The sequence below is a fragment of the Mya arenaria genome, chromosome 7, assembly GCF_026914265.1.
Source record: "Mya arenaria isolate MELC-2E11 chromosome 7, ASM2691426v1".
NCBI lineage: Eukaryota > Metazoa > Mollusca > Bivalvia > Myida > Myidae > Mya > Mya arenaria.
This window is the reverse complement of record NC_069128.1, coordinates 33,703,485-33,711,209: the sequence shown is the minus strand read 5'-3', so window position 1 is coordinate 33,711,209 and position 7,725 is coordinate 33,703,485. Positions and strand designations below refer to the sequence as shown.

Below are 7,725 nucleotides of genomic sequence, written 5' to 3'. Positions count from 1 at the left end.
AGCACTACCCCTTTAAGCACCATGAAATTGGCACTACTACTTCTACTATTGCAGCACTGATCACCACTTCCTTTCCTGTGAAAATGATCACCACTTAAACTACAATAACAATGATTTTCACTTAACTACTGCAACACTGATCACCACTACTATTTCTGTGACAGCAATCAGCACTCATTTTACCTTTGAACTTCTATGAAATAGATTGGCTCTACTTCTACTACTGCGGCGTTTATCACCTGACTTCTAATGAGACAGCACATTGGCATTTCTAGTTCTACTTCTTGCAGCATAATATAAGAAACTGACTTTAGAGACTTGAAACATTTCTTTTACAGAACACACAACGGGACGACACAAAATTTGTAAACTTTATTTTAGGCTTTTCAAACATAATAAGTAACATTATTTAAGACAGTAAAACCAGCATAGCATTTTATATTAAATAAAAATAATGAAGATTTAATCTTCAAATAGTCCAATTAGTTATGTTTTGAAGTGAGAGATTACCGTATACAGAGCCAATGATAATATTTGTGATGCCAGCATAAAATATGAGAAAAACATTACCATTTTGAATTTGCAAAACATATTTCAGCTATGACATTATTTTTCCACAAAAATATGAATACTTTGTCTGCTAATTTAATTCCAGAAAACCATATTAAGATAGTTTCATTTTTCTGCTATCTTCATTTCTTTACAGTCACCATCTATAACATTCATGTGCCACAGTCATGGCTGCATCTGTAGGTCATCTCTGAATCCATCCACCCAAGAAAGAGGTCCTGCAAAATATCAATCAAAATTACATAAATGTCTCCAGATATGATATGAATCATGTGTAAACTTAGAAACACATATAAGAATACAATGTACACATTATTAAATGCTACCCAAGTGAGGAGAAACATTGTTTAAAGAAATACTTGAAGGGGTACTGGACACCCGGAACCATTTTGCTGACACCTTTATGCAAACCTTAACTTCTTTATACATAAAAACTAGTACTTTTCCTATGTCTTAACTGTGTATCTTGGAAAGAATACTCTTGTTTCCATTTGTTATCAATTTTTTTTTACCACAACAGCAATTCAGAGACAGTGATACTCATTGGTGGAAATTAGGCTCTCGGACAGCTACATTTTCTTGGAAATGGAGTTCAGATTAAATTTGATGTTTCTCCAGATATGATTAATAGATTTACATGGAATTATAAAATTCATTACACTGCCTATGTGTTATACTTGTTCCTTATCCCCGATTTAGTGCCTTCACTCCATTTAAATAATTCTAGCATGCTAACATATAATAGAAAAACTTTGAATTTTCAATAAAAGTCATGCACTTCCATATTTGAGTAATGATAAAAAAATTGAAAAAGTTTTAGCCAATTATGAAGTTTATTTTTAGCATAATTATATTATTGATATACTAGAAGCGCCGCAATGCGACGAAACCAGGTTTTTGTTATGGGAAATCAGAAATTATAGCCAATTAATTTGTTGCATGACTTTATCTTTACAAATTTTATCAAAAAGAGACGTAACTGAATATTACTGTTGGCGGAAACCATTTTTCTATTTTTAGTAATAGTGACCTTGACCATAGCCCCTCCCCACTCAAAAGCAATCCCAAGCTAGCTCTTCACATAAGCTACCTACACACTAAGTTTCATCAATATATATCAATGCTAACTTATGTTATTGGGCAGAAACCATTTATCTATTTTTAGTAACAGGCGACCTTGACCTTAGCCCCACCCCTCTCAAAAGCAATCCCAAGCTAGCTCTTCCCATAAGCTACCTACACACCAAGTTTCATCAATATCTGTCAATGCTAACTAAAGTTATTGGGCAGAAACCATTTTTCTATTTTAAGTAACAGTGACCTTGACCATTTTTCTATTTTAAGTAACAGTGACCTTGACCTTAGCCCCTCCCCACTCAAAAGCAATCCCAAGCTAGCTCTTCACATAAGCAACTTACAAACCAAGTTTCATCAATATCGGTCAATGCTAACTAAAGTTATTGGGCAGAAACCATTTTTCTATTTTAAGTAACAGTGACCTTGACCTTAGCCCCTCCCCACTCAAAAGCAATCCCAAGCTAGCTCTCCACATAAGCAACTTACACACCAACTTTCGTCAATATCTATCAATCCTAACTAAAGTTATTGGGCAGAAACCATTTTTCTATTTTTAGTAACAGGTGACCTTGACCTTAGCCCCACCCCCCACAAAAGCAATCCCAAGCTAGCTCTTCACATAAGCTACCTACACACCAAGTTTCATCAATATCTGTCAATGCTAACTAAAGTTATTGAACAGAAACCAATGTTTGACAATTTACTTTCTCATCTCTTACAACTCTTACACATTTAATCTGACCTTACCCCCAGTGAAAGAATGAAAGGTCCACAAGGCTAGTTAAAATCAATGAGAATCTTAATATATTATCTGTTTTTATCTTAATATATTATCTGTTTTTAAAGCATTAAAAATATTTATTTACCTTATTGAACAAAATTTCATGGTACTTTTTGTAAAAATTGAAAAAGGAAAGCTAAAACGCTTGACTTCTGGCCATGTAAGCTAGCCTGGAAATAAATATGCAGAGCCTCACCGTGCTGTCAAGCAGTCTGATATCAATCCTGGCTCTAGTTCAGCTGGAGATGTCAATTCAACATAGCTGGAAATCTGGCAAAGTTCACTGCATCTACGCCATCGGCAGTATCTGTAAGAGGAGGGTGTAAATCTGGGATTATATAACTGCATTTATAACCAAATTGAGAAACTTCTTATCCTTCATAAGAAGTATGTATTTATGTATGTAACATGTAATTATGTAACTTATAAACCATCTGCACTTAGTTATTCTAAAGAAGAAAAGGTTAAGTCTTGTATCAAAACTTGAATTTTGATGCCTGAAAAAAGTATGGACTTGCATAGATGGCTTGTAGTCCAGGTTTTAATCGCTTACATGAAGTTTGTAGGGCTACAGTTGAGGGCTTTGCTGTAAACTGCAGGGGCTGTTACTTCACACTCTTGTCTGTGAGGGCAATATTGGCTTAGGTGACTGGTGTTACCACTCTGCATTTCTGGCCAAACACAACACAGTGTATCTGAAAATGACAGAGAATGACCATGCACTTACATAAAGCTATACTGAGAATATGCCTCGTCACACAGTCAGTTATGAGTGTATAAGATGACTCTTCCACACAAAAATTGTGCGGCATCCAATACAGCTATACTGTCAACAATTCCTTAACCTGTATGGAGCTGTCATGGAGCTGTGCTGGTTCTGTGGCGTCAAAACCACTAAAACAGATCATTCACTAGAAATTTCAGTTCACAAAAAAGATACAACGAATACTCGGCCACTTTTGTCACTTTGAGTGCACATTAAGAGCATCTAGGTACTTGACAGTAGCCGCATAAAGATCTAAAAGTCACAAAAAGTATCAGAAAGCTGTTAAATACCCAGAGCATAAACTTGACATGGGCAACTATTTTAAAGAAAAGAAATTGGAAGATTGGAGATTGCTTAAGAAAAGGTCAAGCTCAAAATTGATGATTTAGGCCCCAATTCAAAGTGTTACTCAGTAGCACAGCAGACTTACCTTTATCAAACCTCATCAAAGTAGCTCAGGAAAACAAGAACTGGCCTTTAACTTCATCACATTTATGGCAGCTGATGGTCTGATATGCATAAAATTAAATATGAAGCCTGTTGGCTGGTGTAACATACAGAAATCACCAAATGGACTATCAGCAAAACATGCTTTACAGCACATGTCTGAGGGGGGCCTGTTGGCTGGTGTAACAGAAATCACCAAATGGACTATCAGCAAAACATGCTTTACAGCACATGTCCGAGGGGGCCTGTTGGCTGGTGTAACATACAGAAATCACCAAATGGACTATCAGCAAAACATGCTTTACAGGACATGTCCGAGGGGGGTCTGTTGGCTGGTGTAACATACAGAAATCACCAAATGGACTATCAGCAAAACATGCTTTACAGCACATGTCCGAGGGGGGCCTGTTGGCTGGTGTAACATACAGAAATCACCAAATGGACTATCAGCAAAACATGCTTTACAGCACATGTCCGAGGGGGGCCTGTTGGCTGGTGTAACATACAGAAATCACCAAATGGACTATCAGCAAAACATGCTTTACAGTACATGTCCGAGGGGGGCCTGTTGGCTGGTGTAACATACAGAAATCACCAAATGGACTATCAGCAAAACATGCTTTACAACACATGTCCGAGGGGGGCCTGTTGGCTTGTGTAACAGAAATCACCAAATGGACTATCAGCAAAACATGCTTTACAGCACATGTCTGAGGGGGGCCTGTTGGCTGGTGTAACAGAAATCACCAAATGGACTATCAGCAAAACATGCTTTACAGTACATGTCCGAGGGGGGCCTGTTGGCTGGTGTAACATACAGAAATCACCAAATGGACTATCAGCAAAACATGATTTACAGCACATGTCCGAGGGGGCCTGTTGGCTGGTGTAACAGAAATCACCAAATGGACTATCAGCAAAACATGCTTTACAGCACATTTCCGAGGGGCCTGTTGGCTGGTGTAACATACAGAAATCACCAAATGGACTATCAGCAAAACATGCTTTACAGCACATGTCTGAGGGGGGCCTGTTGGCTGGGGTAACAGAAATCACCAAATGGACTATCAGCAAAACATGCTTTACAGCACATATCCGAGGGGGGCCTGTTGGCTGGTGTAACAGAAATCACCAAATGGACTATCAGCGAAACATGCTTTACAACACATGTCTGAGGGGGGCCTGTTGGCTGGTGTAACATACAGAAATCACCAAATGGACTATCAGCAAAACATGCTTTACAGTACATGTCCTAGGGGGGTCTGTTGGCTGGTGTAACAGAAATCACCAAATGGACTATCAGCAAAACATGCTTTACAGTACATGTCTGAGGGGGGCCTGTTGGCTGGTGTAACAGAAATCACCAAATGGACTATCAGCGAAACATGCTTTACAGCACATGTCCGAGGGGGGCCTGTTGGCTGGTGTAACAGAAATCACCAAATGGACTATCAGCAAAACATGCTTTACAGTACATATCCTAGGGGGGTCTGTTGGCTGGTGTAACAGAAATCACCAAATGGACTATCAGCAAAACATGCTTTACAGTACATGTCTGAGGGGGGCCTGTTGGCTGGTGTAACAGAAATCACCAAATGGACTATCAGTGAAACATGCTTTACAGCACATGTCTGAGGGGGGCCTGTTGGCTGGTGTAACATACAGAAATCACCAAATGGACTATCAGCAAAACATGCTTTACAACACATGTCCTAGAGGGGCCTGTTGGCTGGTGTAACATACAGAAATCACCAAATGGACTATCAGCAAAACATGCTTTACAGCACATATCTGAGGGGGGCCTGTTGGCTGGTGTAACAGAAATCACCAAATGGACTATCAGCGAAACATGCTTTACAGTACATGTCTGAGGGGGGCCTGTTGGCTGGTGTAACATACAGAAATCACCAAATGGACTATCAGCAAAACATGCTTTACAGTACATGTCCGAGGGGGGCCTGTTGGCTGGTGAAACATACAGAAATCACCAAATGGACTATCAGCGAAACATGCTTTACAGCACATGTCCGAGGGGGGCCTGTTGGCTGGTGTAACAGAAATCACCAAATGGACTATCAGCGAAACATGCTTTACAGCACATGTCCGAGGGGGGCCTGTTGGCTGGTGTAACATACAGAAATCACCAAATGGACTATCAGCGAAACATGATTTACAGCACATGTCCGAGGGGGCCTGTTGGCTGGTGTTACATACAGAAATCACCAAATGGACTATCAGCGAAACATGCTTTATAGCACATTTCCGAGGGGGCCTGTTGGCTGGTGTAACATACAGAAATCACCAAATGGACTATCAGGGAAACATGCTTTACAGCACATGTCCGAGGGGGGCCTGTTGGCTGGTGTAACATACAGAAATCACCAAATGGACTATCAGCGAAACATGCTTTACAGCACATGTCTGAGGGGGGCCTGTTGGCTGGTGTAACATACAGAAATCACCAAATGGACTATCAGCGAAACATGATTTACAGCACATGTCTGAGGGGGGCCTGTTGGCTGGTGTAACAGAAATCACCAAATGGACTATCAGCAAAGCATGCTTTACAGTACATGTCTGAGGGGGGCCTGTTGGCTGGTGTAACATACAGAAATCACCAAATGGACTATCAGCAAAACATGCTTTACAGTACATGTCCTAGGGGGGACGGGAATCCAAAGGATATCTTGGTGCAACAAACCATAGCCACCTTGTGTGTTTGTTCATAAAGCCAGACCACTATTTACATTCTTAATCTGCATGTTGGTCACTGAAAAATTTCAGCTTCACACGACATTCTTCAATAAAACCTATACATGAATAAAAACAAATGAACAAATAACTACCAAGAAATAAATAGAAATAATGAAGATTTTTACCTAAATCTGGCCAACACCAAAAACATTTTCATAATATATCTCCATCAGTGGGGAACTGGTTCTTCATAGCCATCAGTATGGGAACAGCTGATCTTGTTGCATCCTGCAACTTGTGCACATGTTACCTGAGAAAGAAATGTATAAAAGATAAATATTTTGAACCAAAAACTTCATTACATGCATTCAATTCTTCTGAAAAAAAGGTTTCAAGTGATAAAAAAATACCCATTTCTTACATATTTCAAATGACATAAGTATTAACCATTTTGAAAAAGAGTACTATAGAAATGAAGTGTAATCGCTGAGCAGAGGTCTTAAATGCTAAATTAGGAACTGTAACAAAATCTCTTATCAGCTATTTTAAACACAAGAAATACCGGTAATTGTATTAGTGCACTGCACATTTTTAATTTCACAATGTTTTGCAAGGAGCTAAGACAAATTATTCCATAAGTTGAACAATTAAACGTGAGTCCTAACAATCCTGATATATAAACAAGAGGGCCCTGAAGGCCCTGAATCGCTCACCTGATCCAATAAAGATCATCAACAATAACACTCTGATCAAGTTCCATGAACATATGGTCTTAAATGTGGCCTCTAGAGTGTAAAAATACTTTTCCTATTTGGTGACCTAGTTTTTGACCGCACATGACCCAGATTCAAACTTGGCCTAGAGCTAATCAATATAAACATTCTGACTAAGTTTCATGGACTTACAGTCATAAATGTGACCTCTAGAGTGCTAACAAGCTTTTCCTATGATTTGACCCAATGACCTAGATTTTGACCGCACATGACCCAGATTTAAACTTGACTTAGAAATAATTAAAGTAAACATTCTGACCAACTTTCATGAAGATACAGTCATGAATGAGACCGCTAGAGTGTTAACAAGATTTTCCTTCAATTTGACTTGGTTACCTAGTTTTTGACCGCACATGACCCAGAATCAAACTTGACCTAGAGAGTACATATATTAATATTAACATTCTGACTAAGTTTCCTGAAGATACATTCATAAATGTGACCTCTATAGTGTTAACAAGCTTTTCCTTTAATTTGACCTGGTTTTTAACCCAGATGACCCAATATCGAACTCATCCAAGATTTTATTGAGGGTAACATTCTGACCAAGTTTCATTAAGATAGTGCCCATATTGTGACCTCTAGAGTGTTAACAGTCAAATTGTTGACAACGGACG

The 7,725-nt window shown here is 38.9% G+C and overlaps 1 long non-coding RNA gene across 1 annotated transcript; it reads right to left on the bottom strand.

Annotated features, from left to right (window-relative positions):
* Positions 1 to 398: 398 nt before the first annotated feature.
* LOC128240671 (uncharacterized) lies at positions 399 to 7,430 on the bottom strand. The gene is made up of 4 exons (XR_008262272.1): positions 6,521 to 7,430; positions 2,982 to 3,123; positions 2,625 to 2,735; positions 399 to 788 (listed from the first exon to the last, which is right to left on the bottom strand). It is a non-coding gene; the product is annotated as an uncharacterized LOC128240671 (long non-coding RNA).
* Between the last annotated feature and the right edge of the window lie 295 nt (positions 7,431 to 7,725).